The sequence below is a fragment of the Triturus cristatus genome, chromosome 5_2 (genome assembly GCF_964204655.1).
Source record: "Triturus cristatus chromosome 5_2, aTriCri1.1, whole genome shotgun sequence".
NCBI lineage: Eukaryota > Metazoa > Chordata > Amphibia > Caudata > Salamandridae > Triturus > Triturus cristatus.
The window spans coordinates 651,653,766-651,669,983 of record NC_140588.1 but is presented as its reverse complement, the minus strand read 5'-3'; positions in this window follow the sequence as shown (position 1 = coordinate 651,669,983).

Here is a 16,218-nt window from a genome sequence, read left to right as displayed (position 1 = left end):
CATCTTTTTTGTTGTGGTGGCAGCCAATCAGATCTTATCTGAAGATCTATCAACTCCACAGATCCTCTGCAGCATTTTGAACCTTAATGTCTCAAAAACTACAGAACAAATTTACACCAAATCACAAAAAGCTTGCTTTTTGGACCAAGATCTAGCTTTCTATCAAATTTAGTGTAATTTAGTTCAGCTGTTTTTGCGGTACTGAAATTAAATTTTCCTATGGAAATATGTACGAAGAAAATGCATTTTGTGGCTGCCCCTTTTTTTTGGCCCCAGCATGATGGATTACCCAAACTTTGCAGGAAGGAACTGTGGTGGATGAGACTTTTTTGTTAGTGTTGCACTTTGGCTCTTTTTGCAGGGTCATCCCAGAACTTTTTGCCATCCTCCGGTATTTTTTTTGACCTGTTGTTTGTGGTTTTAGGACTCTGGGAACTTTATCACCGTTGTTCAGTGCTAAAGTGCATGTTCTCTCCATGGTAAACTTGGTAATATTGTTCTACATCTGTTTGGCATATTTAATTTACCTGTCAGTAACTTGTACATTGGTATTTCCTATACCCAGGGCCAGTTAAATGCTTCTGGTGGGCTTGCAGCGCTGCTTGCCCCACCCACCAAAGTGTCCTTTCAAACCTGTCTCAGGCCTCTGCCATTGCAGGGCCTGCGCAGGCAGTTTACTGCTACTGTGACATGGCACCTAAAGCTGTTGCCACGTCCGTAACACCCCTTTTATTACATATCAGTCACTCCTAAGGTAGGCCCTAGCTAGCCCTATGGGCAGGGTGCGGTGTAGGTGAAAGGTAGACCATGTGCCTTAACTGTGTGGCATGTCCTAGTAGCGACAAACAACATATTTGGTTCCTCACTGCTGTGAGGCTGCCCTCTCATGGGAATGCATTGTGGATTCCCTGATATGTGCTTCAGTGGTAATTCCTGAAATGAGAGGGGTAGTGTGATCAAGTTTGGTATGTTTGGAATAGTGGTGATACATGCTGCATACTGGTGTTCACAGATGTATTATCACTGTTTTAGAAATGCCACTTTTAGAAGTAGGCATTTCTGTGTGCTATGTGTCTTTGTGCCTGCCTGTTGTGTATTGACTGTCTGGCCTTGGAGTGGCAGGAGCTGGGGAGGTGCAGTGGCTCCAGAAGATCTGGGTAAGTCAGCGCTAAGCTGAATAGGCCTGATCTGCATTTGGAGTAGTGGGAGGAGTAGCACCTGAACCTGAATAGGGCTGTGCCTGCCTTCCACAATGCCGGCTCCGCCCCGTGGTGTGTCTGGGGCTGGAGCCTACACTTCCAATTGGGAGTGTTGTGCACTTGATAAGTGCCCCCAGAACTAGTTTGGACTGGGCACAGAGCCCTGTGCCAGGGGGAAGAACAAAGACACTTGGTAGTATAAATATTGGAGCTGTGACCCCATTTCTGTATAACTGTCCTTAATGGGAACTTAAAGGAGAGGACTGCTGGGCGCCAGGAGGAACCGCCACTGGGATCTGTTTGGGGGGTTGAAAGGACTTCCCCTTTGCAGAGGGACCCTGTGTGCTGGCCTGCCTTTGCCCAGCGTTGCGTACTTTTGGACTCAGCGCGTAGTGAGCGCTGGAAATTTACCCTACTCTCCCAGAAGCGCGTGTGGAGCACTACACAGGGTATGGAGAGCTCTTCTTCTCTTTTGTTTGGTGAAAAAACATGCAAAGTGTTGTGGGAGTGATGCACAGCTTGTGTTCAGTGCTGCCCAGTCCCTGTTGCTAAAGATCAGCCGGAGGGGAGCGCTTGAGGTGGGAAACGCTCTCCCCGCCCATTTGTAGCCTTTGTCAGCCACCCTGCACAGTGGCAAAGTCCCAATCAGGAAGCGGGACGTGGAGAGCAACCACCGGAAGTCAGGTGGAGGATGCCTGGTCATGGGCGGGGCTCCCGTGCCTAAGAGGACAGCCCCATGCTGCCTGTGCCTGTTGTGGGCCAGGCCAGTGGCGAGATTAAGCGGGAGCCTCGCGGGTTCCCTGGGCAGCCAGAAGAAGGATTGGGCCTCACAGGCTCCATTCTGCACCATCCTACCTTCCCCCACCTGGCAGAGGGTGAGGTAGGCCACCTGTAGAGGACCGTTTCTCGCTGAGGACAACGGAGAGGCCCCTGTTCGCATTTCCTAAAGGAAGGTCCTGGGAGGGACACCCACAAAGGGGTGGGGGGTTGCCCAATGTTGGGTCGGACTGCTCTGGGCCACTTGTAGGTTGCTCCGAGTTTGGGAGCGAGGTCAGTGTCCACAGCAGCACCGTCAGATCACAGGCAGCTGCAGAAGGGACACACGCAGTTCTGGGAGCCCTTACTTTTGAAAAGGGCATTGCGGGTCAAGCCCAGGACAGGGCCCCCGAGGACAAAAGCTAGACTGCCTGATTTGTTTTGGGATCCCCACGCTAAGGGGGACTTATGATCTGCCTGAGGCTAGGTTGGGCATGAGGTGCTCACACTATGTGTCCCAGGATCCGTTTTTACTGTGGTGCACTATGGTAAAGGTTTGTGCCTAGTGTTGTGTGCTAGGCGCACCCATACCAGTAGTTTCTGGTTGTCTTCATTAATTGAGGTCTGTAAGATTATGTCAGTGGCCAGATTGGCCTATTGGTGTTTATATAATACCTGTAAATACATGACAAGTGCCTGGTGGCACAGTGTATATATGTGATTAGGTTCTAGTATGTTTTATGGACAATACAAAGGCTATTTTTACATAACCTTGTGTGGAGTTTCTATTGTGGTGTGCCAAGTGTGTCGCTGCTGTGTGAGTGTGTTGCGCACATGCTTTACACATTGCCTCTGGGATAAGCCTCACTGCACTGCCAAGCTACCAAAAGTGTGAGCAGGGGTTATCTTAAGTGTGTAACTCTCTTGCCCTGCCTAGAGTGGTGGTTTCTGCCTGGCTTAGGTGCATGCCCTTGCCAACCAGAAATCCCATTTCTAACAGTCAGGTTATGTGAAAATTCATCAAACAAATCTAAAGTTAAAATCCTTTTCCAATGGAAAAATGGTTCTATCTATAACTACCCAATGTATTTGTATATATTCATCTGTGGCGGTTGCCATTGGGTAGTTATAGATAGGACCATGTTCCCATAGGAAAGGCTTCTTTGGTTCGCTTAGAACTTTGGCTTTGTTTGACAAAATTTCACATAACCTGATACACAAAAGTCAAGTATAATACGCCAGTTACAGTTTAGTAAATTAATAATAAGTTATGCCCTGTCAGGTATTGTTTGTGACAGCACTTATTACATCCCTCATGCCATGTTAAATGAGAGCATTGATGACATCACTAATAACATCTTGGTCTTAGCCTCTAGCCTGCATTAACTACCCAAAGCTGTTTTATTTCAGCCTAAGGAAAGACAATAAATTCATCAGCTTGTGTTACAACAAAATGGCATTCAAGTGTGCCTCTCATTTGAATACAAAATGTTAGTGCTCTAGTTGTTCATTAAATATATGTGGTGATTCTGTAGCTGATTATTGGGAAGTTAACTGATGCTGGGGTAGAAGTCCCTGTTTTACCCTGCATGTCAGAATGTTTTACTGAAATGGGTGAGGATGATATGTTAGAACTCCCAGGAAATGTGTCCTTATTTCAGCATTCTAGAGCACTAACAATATTACCTATGGCCAAAAGAAACCCCTCATTTTGTTAATTTACAGCAGTATCCATTGTAGGAACTTTCTTTCAATGTTACAGCTTTAATTCCATAATGATGGCATTTAGAAGTGACACACTTTTGTCGTAAATACAAAATTCTAGTGCTATAGTTGTTTATTAGAACTCTGTGGTGAAGCTTCAGTTGCTCATTAGGGTATTAACTGACAGACTGCTTCTGGTTTTGGAAGTACGTTTCTCTGTGGATTTCCAAATGTTTTACTGACATGAAACAGAAGAATATTTCAGAACTCATAGGTTCATTTTAACTTTCTTGACGTCTGACCATCATGTCAATGACACAAAACACACCTTCATTTTGTTCTTTGCTATAGTGTCCTCTGTAGCAAATGAATTCAGTTTTACAGCATTGGTTTTATCAAGGTAACATTCAGGTGTGCCACATTTTTGTCATAAACACAGAATGATAGTGCTCTAGATGTTCATTAGCACTCTGCTGTAAACCTGTAGTAAAACACTGGATAATCAACTGACAGACTGCTGCTGGTGTTGAAAGTATGCTTCATTCCGCATGCCAGAGTGTTTCACTGACATGAATGAGGAAGATATTTAAGAACTCATAGAATATGTGTCCTCCTTTTATCTTTCTAGAGCAACTAACTAAATGACAAAACAAACCCCCTATTTTGTTAACTTCTAAAGGAAACGCTATCAATTTCAGAGCTTTGATACCATCACAATGGTGTTCAGGAGTGCCACACCTTTGTCATAAATGAAAATGTGCTCTTAAGTTAGCTTCTAGAGCACCTTCTATAACCTCTATAAGAAAATAAGGAGAGAAAACGGTTTTCTCTCTAGCATGGTTCCTCAAATCCCAGCAGAGGCTCAGCATTGTTCACAGAGTAAAATCCCCTGAGAACTCAGCAGAATTCCTAAAATGTGTATAACACAACCAACAATATGACTTATATTGTGACTAAAATCTTTTATCACACATAATGTGTGCCCTTTTTTCTAAATCTCAAAACCCAGTATTCATTGCAAACAATTAATAAGGATCATGTTGCTGAGTCCAGAAATGGCTGCCATCACGTGTTGCCCATGTTGTGGCCAGTCAATCATGAGGGAGCCCCTTTGACACCATTGAGGATAACATTGCTCTCATCCTGCTACATTATATTTATAATTCATTTTCACGACACAGGGACCATGTCCCTGAGCCCTGGTAAGGCTTCCTCACATATTGTTCATGTTGTGAAGAGTTGATAAGGATTGACGTGTCCCCTTAAAACAGACGATCTAGATTCAATCTGTATATCAACAGCCCAAATTTGCTTAACTTTTAACTCCTTCCTGCCCAACTGAAGGCCATCTTTAAATGTTAATTTCTTGAAAACAGATGCACAGAATCACACCATGTCATACAAAGCATAATTGTTGAGTAACATTTCAACTTTTTGCCAAAATTAGGGCAATTTCGTTTAGCCATATTTTCAGTATTGGAGAACAAAATTTCCTATTCGAGTTAACATGGAAAACAGCACTTTTGTGATCCCTATTTTTTTCTCAGCCCCTCACTTGACAGATCAGTACAAACCTGTCCATGAAGGAGCCAAGGTGGGTGAACATTTCTTTGGAAAACTTCAGGTTAACTCGTCAAATGATTTTCTTATGGATATTCTTACCTAACTATAACAACATGTTTGACCACTGCCATTGACTTTTGAGCCTGTTTGACATCTTTAGGATTGTAGCAAATTTAGGAGTGTGTTTTGTGAATTGCAGTTCCTTTAATTTTTTTTTAATGTATATTTTCTTTTAGCATGTCCCTCAAACCCATTCTTAAAGTTTCCTGAAATCCTCCCATTAAGCAGTATTATTATTCATCATTTTCCCACAACTCCACCCCAGTTTCCCCACATTTACCTTTAATTTTATACTGGCATTTGCAGGAATCTCCACCACAATGGTGAAAATCTCTGCAGAGAAATTAATGGAGAAGTGAAGTCAGAGTTCTGTGCCTGTATCAATTTGAATTGCAGAACTACTACTGTAGTGCTACTTTATGTACTACAAACTGCATTTTGTGAATTGATCTACCAGTTTGCTTGCTACTTTTGATGGCCACTAAGAGAAGAACACATAAATTGCTCGCTTGGCTCCAACTTTTATATGTGAAAGCTAAGCTAATCAAATTGTAATGTGTCTACAATTAACCATTATATAACATACCCTCTAAAATGTACCATATAAATATAGGACTACTAAATTTTTAGTTGTGTCTAATAATTTTGGTTGACCATTTGGCTGTGTCTTCAGTTGAAGTGCAATTTCATAATGCAAATTCTTTTTTTATTTGAAATCACTGTTCAAATAGGTTTGTTATTGAGCATTTAGAGATTATAGAACCTTTCCAAACACAAGTTTTTAGATCATCTACTAAATGTGCTATGTAGCTAATATGTTGCCTGAATGCAAAATGCCCCTGTATTGTACCTTCATAATTATCCGTTTCCCACACAAGGCCATTACACAACACGTAATCTCAATGTTATTGACTTACTGTTGAAACTGTTCCATTTTCAAACTATAAAATTGCAATGGCTATGCAGAAGTAAAGATTTTAGAAAACACATTCTGTCTCTGTAGCAGGTTTTCCATCAGACACACAACAGCTTCCCAGTGTGAGCACAGAACAGTAACATATCATTACATGTAATCTGTGTTCACCTAATGGTGCTACCATTAATTCCTGCCAGGTGAGCCACTTCAACTAAATGCCAAAATGATCTTATGACTTCCTTCTTTGAGAAAAAATATTTATTTTCAAAAACTGAAAAATAAAGAACAGCATCCATTTGAACAATTTAAATACAAAGCGAATGCATTGGTTGGTATATTTTTTCAACCAGGTTAAGGCCGTTGCTGAGTATTTAATTGTTCTCTACAAGAGATATTGGCTTGACCATGTTTACACTCACACGTATTGCATGCCACAAAAAGGCTTGCATTCAATTGCTGCCAAAGTATTGAACAAAGAAATATCTGATTGCAAATGGTAAGTTACCAATGCGAAAAACGACATTTGTTCTTCCGAACTGTCTTACATGTTCACATTGCAATTGAGAAATATACAATATATTACTTCAATGGTGTTAAAGACAAAAAAGTAGCTATTTGAGCTTCAGCTCATTTATACTTGTCCTAATTTTCCAGTGCAATGTTCCCATTTTGGCAGTGTAAGAAATTGGGTTGTTGGTTGCGATGCTCAAGCAACTGCCACAGTCCCTGACAAGGTGAACCACAAAAGCCACTAAATTAACCTGTTCTTTAACCCTCTTGTACCTTGGCACAGAAGTAGGCAGGCTTAACTTAGAGGCAATATGTAAATTATTTATGCAGCACCAAACAGTAATAAAGTGAAAACACAAGAAAAATCCCACACCAATTTAGAAAAACAGAGTCAATTTGAATACAAAATTTGACACCAAAACAACAAAAATCCAATAAGAAAAACCGGAGTCATGAATTTTTAGATTTAAAGGTAAGAAATAGAACCTAAAAGATCAAAGTGTCAACCGTGGACATCTAGACGAGCGAGACCAAGTAAAAGTAAAAAAATATGGCAGCTCGTGAGTTGGATGCAAAAAGTGGATTTGGCCCGGTTGATGATTGCCTCCCGGCTTAGAAGAAAGTCTCTGAGTAGGTAGAAGTTCAGCAAGGCAAGGCTGCTGGCAGTATTCAAGGAGGAGGCGTCGTCTTCGAGCCGCTGCGCAAAGTTACATTTAGGATTTCTTAATTTCGACTTAGTCTTTTTTTGGAAGGCAAAAATCTCCAGTGGGATCAGGTGTTTGTTTGTTAAGCACAAATACTCACCCGTAAGGGTCTCAAGGCGCTGGGAGGTGGGGGGGATGTTGCAGGTTGCAGTCCATCAAGGAGGGGGTCTGTTTAAGAGCCAGGTTTTGAGTTTTCTTGCGAAGATGGGGAGCGGTGTTGTCTGTCTGAGGTGGAGCGGAAGGTCGTTCCAGGCTCTGGCTGCGCAGAAGGAGAAGAAACGGCCTCCCGATCTGGCCTTTCTGGTGCGGGGCACCACGGCGTAGGAGAGCTGGGCTGATCGTAGGGTCCTTTGGGGTGTGTGGAATTTGAGTCAGTTGTTCAGGTATGCTGGTCCGGTGTCGTGGAGGGCCTTGTGACCTTGGGTTAGCATCTTGAAGGTGACTCTAGCATTGATGGGGAGCCAGTGAAGTGTGCGCAGGTGCTGGGACATGTGGCAGTGTCTTGGCAGGTTGAGAACCAGTCTTGCGGTGGCGTTTTGGATGTTCTGTAGCTTGCAGGTGAGGTTTTTGTTTATTCCGGCATAGAGTGCGTTACAGTAGTCGAGCCTGCTGGTGACCAGGGCGTGAGTGACGTTCTTTCTGTGTTCGAGGGGGATCCATTTGAAGGTCTTACGTTGGAGGCGGTGGGTGTGGAAGCAGGAGGATGAGACCGAATTGATGTGGCGGTCCATTTTGAGCTCTGAGTCCAGGATGATTCCCAGGTTGTGTGCGTGGTCCGTGGGAGTGGGCGAGTTTCCGAGGGAGGGGGCCACCAGGTATCGTTCCAGGCATTGGGGTTTGGGCCCATGAGGAGTACTTCCATTATGTGTGTGTTTAGTTGTAGGCAGCTGTTTTTCATCCATTAGGCGATGGCTTCCATGCCTTCTCGAAAGTTGTGTCTGGCGGTGTTGGGTTCATTGGATAGGGAGAGGATGTGTTGGGTGTCATCTGCATATGACACAATGTTGAGTACGTAGGTTCTGGAGATGGGGGCGAGCAGAGCCATGTAGACGTTGAAGAGCGTAGGGCTGAGGGAGGACCCTTGGGGAACTCCTCAGGTGGTAAGTGTAGGGTCCGAAAGGAAAGGGGGGAGTCTGACGCACTGCATTCTATTGTAGAGGAAGGGGCGGAGCCAGTCGAGGGCCTTGTCTTGGATCCCTGCGTCGTGGAGTCTGCATATTAGGGTGCGGTGAGAGACTGTGTTGAACGCCGCTGAGAGGTCAAGGAGGATGAGGGCTGCTGTTTCTCCTTTGTCCAGTAAGGTGCGGATGTCGTCTGTTGCGGTGAGGAGGGCGGTTTCCGTACTGTGTTTTTTTCTGAAGGCGGATTGGTAGAAGTCGAGGATGTTGTGCTCTTCGATGAATGTGGCGAGTTGGCTGTTGATGGCTTTCTCAATGACTTTAGCTGGAATCGGGAGCAGGGAGCTGGGTCTGTAGTTTTTGAGGTCGGTGGGGTCCGCCGAGGGTTTATTCAGGAGACGGTTGATCTCAGCGTGTTTCCAGTCGTCGTGGAATTAGGCGGTTGCCAGGGAGCGGTTGATGGTGTGGCAGAGCATGGATGCGATGATGTCAGCTGCTCTGTTGAAAATGTGGTGGGGGAGGGGTCCTTGGGGGCTCCAGAGTGGATTTACTTCATCGTCTTCAGTGTGTCTTCGGTGGTGAGGGCTGTCCAGTTGTCGATTGCTGGCTTCAGGGTGTCGGGGTGGTTGGTGAGGGTTCAGTGTGTTGGTTGTCTTCGTGGAAGTTGTCGTAGATGCTCTTGATTTTGTGGTGGAAAAAGGTGCTGAGTTTGTCGCAGAGGTCTTGTGAGGGAGGGATGTCGGTGGACTCGCTGGTGGGTTGGGCGAACTCCTTGATGATGTTGAAGAGTTCGTTGCTGTTGTGTGCATGAGTGGAGATTTTTCTTATGAGATGGTGGTGGGCATTGGTGGCAGCTCTGAAGTTGTTGTGGGTTTCTGTGGATTTGGTGTTCCTCCAGGCCTTTTCGAGGTGGCAGCAAGTGTGTCTGGACTGTCGAAGTTCGGTGGTGAACCATCTAGCTTTCTTGGCGTGGGTGGTGGTGTTTTTCTTGAGGGGGTCTGTGCAGGGTTCGGGCTGCTGTGTTGGGGTCGTCATTTTCCATGATGGTTGGGGTGGAGTTGCTGAGTGACAAGGTTAGCTGGTCATCTGTGATTCTAGTCCAGTTTCTTTGTGGGAGCAGGTGCTGGTGTCTGTGGATGGTGGGTGTTCTGAAGGTGAAGTGGACACATCGAAGGTCAGTCCATGGGAGTTCGGTGGTGTGGCTGAAGGTGATGGAGTTTCCTGTTGTGAAGAGGTGGTCGAGGGTGTGTCCTGCTGAGTGCGAGTGTTTGGTCACGATCTGGCGGAGTCCAATGTTGTGGAGGTTGTCCAGGAGGGATGTGGTGCTGGGGTCCAGTTGGTTGTCGAGGTGGAAGTTGAGGTCTCCCAGTAGGGTGTAGTTGTTGGATGCGATGGCATGCGGGGAGATGATGTCCATGATGGAGTTGGCAAAAAGTGTGCGGGGTCCAGGGGGTAGGTAGATGAGGGTTCCTTGGTGGGTGGAGGTAGGGCTGGCCAGTATCTTGAAGTTATGGTGTTCCATCAGGTCTGTGGCCTCATCGGGGAGTGTGCTCAGGCGGAGGGTGGATTTGTGGACGATGTCGATTCCTCCTCCTGGGCAGGTGGGGCGGTCCTTCCCAGAGATCTTGTATCCTTGGGGAATGGCGATAGCGATGTCCAGTCCTGAGGTGGTGTTGGTCCAGGTTTCGGTAAAGAATGCTACGTCTGGGGTGATGCTGTTGAGGAGGTCCCAAATTTCGGTGGCGTGTTTGTGGAGGGATCGGACGTTGAGGAGGATGCATTGCAGGGTCTTCGGTTCGGTTGTGTTCTTGCGGGCGGGTTGCACTGGGTCCGTGTTCTTGACGGTGCTGCAGGTGTGCCGGCAGCAGTGACAGCAGAAGGGTCCGTGGGTGTTGGCTGGTGATGCTGGTCTGCAGTTGTTGTTGCAGCCTGGGTTGAGAGCGTGGAGTGCCGCTGGGTCGTAGCGTTGGCGGTGCAGACATCCAGGGTTCCTGACGCTGATCGCAGTTAGGTCACGGACAGGTGCAGATGGGCTTGCCTTTGGTGTGCCAGTCGCCACCATTAAGTAGGGGTCGGGGAGTGCTGGACAGCTGGGAGGCGGGAGTGGGGAGGGGAGCAGGATTGGGCCAGTCGCACTGGTCGTGCTGGGGGGAAGGGCTGCGGGGGCAGCAGCAGTGTGGAAAAACTGGCTGAAAAAGGAAAAAGACAAAAAGAGAGAGAAAAGTGCAAATAAGGCAGCAAAAGTGCAAGAAAGAGTGGAGGAAAGACACAGAGGACACAGAAGGAGAGTGAAGGAGGGAGATTGAGATGAGGGTAAAAACCAAGTGAAAAACGAAGGAAAGAAACAGAAGGAGAATAAAGGGGGAGCTTGAAATGAGGAGAAAATTACAGAAAACTGAGGAAAAACCCAGAAGGAGAGTGAAGTGGGGAGATAGAAGTGAGGGAAAAAACAAGTGAAAAAGGAGAGAAAAAGCAGAGAGAGAGAATGAAGACAGAGGTCCACTGGACCACCAGGGATGAGGTGCAGGTGAAACCTGAGGGTAGAGGAGGGCCTCGAACACCAACACTCGATAGTGCAGGGGCTCGGGGAAGGCTTCACTTAATGGTGGAGCTGGCAGGGAGAGCAATTTCACTGACAATGAGTCAGTGGTCCTACTCTGGGATGAGGCTGGATGCTCTAGCCGATGAGAGTTCCATGTGGTTGGACACACCTTTGACAAAGTACCACTAAATAGGATTAGCTGCTGTGGAGAAGAAAGTAGTGGGAGCTACCGCAAAGTCAGACTTACCAGTGATGCACAACTGGGTGGAATGACGAGCAAATTGCTCAGGTCTCCTCTCAGGTCTCAGAGCAGTTTTTAGGCAAAACATTTTTAACTCCCAAGTTTTACATTTTGGCTATCTGGGCCCCTTTATCACGACCACCAAGAGTTCAGGACTGGAAGGACACCAATTAGGAGGTTAGTACTCACTCAGGCTGGGTCCAGATGCGGGTTGAAGATGGTTGGAATCTTTTCTGTCCCTGAGGCTATGATCAGAAGGCCAGGTAACTAGCTGTTGCAGTCACTCTTGTACCTGTGGGTTCAAGAAGTGGGACAGGGCTCAAGCAGCAGGACAGACCTCTGAGGCTTCAAGCCAGGATCCAGGCAGAAAAGCATTCCTTCCAGGTGCAGCAAAGCAGTCTTGTGGAGTATCTACTGGGTCACAACAGATGGCAGTCCTATGAGAGTCCTTCCTCAGGTCCAGAAAGTAAACTCAAGAGTGAAGTTGAGAGTTAAATTTTTTAGGAATAGTTCTTTCTCTAAAGTTTCTACAAAATTCCCAATGTAATTTCTAGAAAATTGCCCTTGAGCTGCTTGGCCTTTCCTGCCTTCCCTGCCCTCACTACTGCCTGTCTACATGAACAATGCAGGGATGACAAGTCCCTTGTGTGAAGGCAGAGCGTAGCCTATTGCACTGAAAATTGGTTGTGCCCAGCTCCACCCACAGATTCTGCCATTTGTTGGCACATCCAGGAACACATAGTCTCTCTATTGTGTGTCTGTCTAGGAGTAATCAAGAAAGTCCATCTGCCAACCACACCCAGTCATGTGATCCAGGAACAGGCTGCAGGAGCCATATAGTTAGGGCAGGAAAATGCCAACTTTCTCAAATTTACGGTGCAAACCGTCGAGGCAAAGCAACTGCCTGTCCTGAAGCACTTTCTCCATTAAGAAGTTTTGCACCTGGTGACTCACTTCTTTAAATCCTATGCAGCCTTCGCCTCCCCCACCCGTGATGCCCAGATTTGTAATCTATGGGTCATAATTGACTGAACGCTAATAAATAATTGCTATTGACATTTTTACCTTCGACTCCACTAATTTCCAGAAGTTCTTCATGGTGTATGTCCTACCTCTCGGGGAGGTTCCATGCCATTCCCTGGACACACATAGATACACAATTGTATATAAGCTCAGCAGTTGCAAGTTATTTGTGTAATCCTTGTCCTGAACATGACCTAAAATCACAAAGGTCGAAACTCCATTGACAAAAAACAGTGTACTCTGGCACATAACATCTCTGTAAATTAGTTTCTCCTCCACTTTCATATGTTATGTATCATTTTAAAAGTCACGTCTTTTCGCTGTTTACTTTCACTTTGTCACGTACTTCACATGAACTGTTCACTTTTTTCACGGGCACTATGTGCACTTTTTTGCTGATTACACTTACGTAAAAGTAATACTGATATTTCTGTCTGACATATATTTCTTTACCCATGATTTAATACTGCCAGTGATAGTCAACTTTGGCGTTTCTCCAATTTCTCTTCATTCGTTTGCATTTTATGTTAATATAGCCTTATAGCCCGCCGTAGCGGGCTATACCGGCTGTTAAAGGCCCGCTGCAGCGTTAAAGGCCCGAGGCGAAGGCGAGGGACTTTAACAAAGCAGAGGGACTTTAAAAGCCGGTATAGCCCTGCTACGAAGGGCTATAAGGCTATTAGAACATTCTGCCACTAGAGGGCAGAATGTTCTAACAAAACAAAGCCTTCAGGGAGCGCGAGGGGATTCAAGCCAGAACTGTGAACAAAGACACATTGGAATGTTGGTGCTCCGGGCTTATACGAGCCATTATAAGCCCGGAGCGCTCCATTTTTTTCAATGGAGCTCCCAGCATTCCAATGTTCTAATGTTTAATAATGCATCTTTAGAATACTACCTGTATGTTATTACAATCACCCGGGTCCCAACTGGATTTACGGGCTCCTCCTGTTGTGTTTACTGTAACTTTCTAAAATTGGCATTTTCAAAATTGCAGCTTAAAATCCGACTATACCATTGAAGACGATTTTTCATTGAAATTTCTCAATCAGGAACATGAAGGTTCACCTGTTGGAATCAAAGGTTAGCACTTATTGAATGCAATAAGGCAACCCAATGTTATCCTATTGGAGATACAGGCCTCACAGTAGTGAAAAACAAATGTATGTGTTTTTCACTACCCGGACATAAAAACGTATAGGTATATGTCCAACCTTTTAATTACAATGCTCCCTGCCCTTTAGGCTACCTATGGCTGACCTTAGGGGTGACTTATATGCCATACAAGGGGGACTTTAAGGCTTGGAAAGTAGTTATAGTGCCAAGTCGAAATGGTAGTTCAAATCTGCATTCAGGCTGTGTTACAGAACTGGGACATGTTTTAAGGGGCTACTTTAATGGATGGCACAATAAGTGCTGCTGGCCCACTAGTAGTATTTTATCTGCAGGCCCTGGGTATTTGGAACTTATAAGTAAATAAAATATGTTGATCAGATGTAAGCTACTTTTATCATGTTTTAAGTAGTGAGCACAAGCAATGTAGCGCTAGTTAGAGTCCTAAAGCAAACAAAAATCAAATCAGCACAGAAATAGGAGGGGTGTAGAAAAAAGGTTTGGCCCAACCCTGCTGAGAGGTACATGTCCACAGGCAGCATTTGTGAGGCCCCTAAACTAGGGGACAACTGAAATCCCATGTTTGGTATACACTGTGATTGGACAAGAAGTAAGTGTTTTTTCATCCTGCAATCTTGGGTTTGTGGTTACTCATGACCCCTTTTTTCATTACTGTTTAGTAGCAGTAGACTATTGGTTTTGGGGGACAATAGTTGAACCCATGACTGATGCCTACTTTCCTTGTTTTGATTTTGATTTATTAATTAGGAAGGGCTATCCCTCCAATTTAATGAGAGAATATTGTGGTAGGACAGAATATAATCAATTTAGAAGCCTTCTACAACCTCTTGTATTTATAACACAAGCAGTAGGCGTTCCCTTAGAGTTGTGATTGAAATGTGTAAGCAATAATGAATAAAGTCAAGCCACAACAAAATAAAATTCTCAAACCAATTTTGAAATTTCATAAAGGATGACAGAAAATATGCATTTTCCAAATTGTAATCGAAAAACACAAAGAAGATGCTGAGCAACTAACATTATATTTCCACTTATTACACCTGTCAGAATCTTTACCTTGTGACTCATTCATTTTCTTTTGGGAAACCAAACTCCTCCAGTCAACCCTTCTGTATCTAGCACTAATGGAGACAGTAACACACTTGTGACTGACACACCCAAGTGACAATCTATGCTACTCCTTAAACACAGATTTAAAGATATATACAGTCACAATCAGAGCCAGCAATGTACTAAGAAACTTTACTACATACAGATAGGGACCCCACATAGGAACTGAGACACTTTCTAAGAGAACTACTAAAGAACTGACACTACCAAGTGAACCTTCCAGAGTAGTAGCCCTTTAAACATGTCTCAAGTCTGGAACAGTTGAGACTGTGCATCCAGTTTTACTGCTAGGCTGACTTAGTATACAAATCTGCTTCACAAACCTTAACCTGTTGTTCTACTACTTAAATGTCACCCCTAAGATATCCTGTAGCTTTGCCTTAGTGTACACTCCTATGTGCATAAAACCTAACACAAGTAGTTAGAAGTCTCAGTGAGCTACATGTACACTCTCAGGCACATATTCTGACTTATACATCCAATGTTTCACATTGAGTTGGACCTAATGTAAGTGCATCCAAAAGGGGAGCGGTACAAGTACATCCTCTCAGACGTGTTCCAAGGATCTAAACCTTCACTCACATGCACAAACACAACTCTTATATTTTGAGCACTAAAGGAGACAGTGACACGCTCACTTAAATAATCCATCAGTGACTGAAACACACAAGGGACAATCCAAGCTACCCCTTACATTTAGATTTGAAAGCCATACTGTCACAAACAGAACCAGCAATGGACTAAGAAACATTGCTACATATAGAAAGAGACCCCCTCATAGGAACAGAGACACTTATCCAGATATCTAGTAAAGAACCAGCACTACCAAGAGAACCATCCAGAGAAGAAGTGCGTAAATCATGTCTCAGGCGTGGTACACTTGAGCCTGAGCATGCAGTTTTTCTGCTAGGCCGACTTGGTATTTAAAACTGCTCCATAAGTCTTAGCCTGCTGTTCTACTACTTAAAAGTCACCCCTAAGGTAGCCTGTAGCTAGGTCATAGGGTATGGTTCTATATGCATAAAAGCTAACACATGTAATTAGAAGTTTCAGTGAGCTATATCCAAACTTAAAACTGCATATCCTGACGTATACATCTAGTGTTTCATCCTGATTTGAATCTCACCTACGCACATACAAAAGGGGAGAGCCACTAATACACCCCTTGAGACAGTGTCATAAGCATCTAAACATTCACTCACATGCACAGACACAACTCTTATATATCTACTACTTGTTTATTTATTTAATTATTTATTTATACGTTCTATAATATGCTAGCTAGACCCGAAGGTATCAGAGCGCTTTACACAAAGTGAAAAATAGAGTAACAATGCTTTACCTATGATGCTAGACTCTTAGTTTCAAGGGCAAGAATATATGGAGACAAAGAGAATCATTAGGCACAAGGGGTGGGTACATATGTGGAACAATTGGAACAACAAAAATTAAAGGAGTAAATGACAAATTAGACAGATGAAACAATCAAACCAACTTTCACAAATGTTCAAGTCATAGAGGGAGTGAGCTTTGGGACAAAGATCAGTTGGCGTGTGTGTTAAAGTATGTGTTGAGGAGAAGGACTCTCAGGTTATTTTTGAAGCAGGGAAGGAGGGGTTGCATCAGAGTTATCTATGG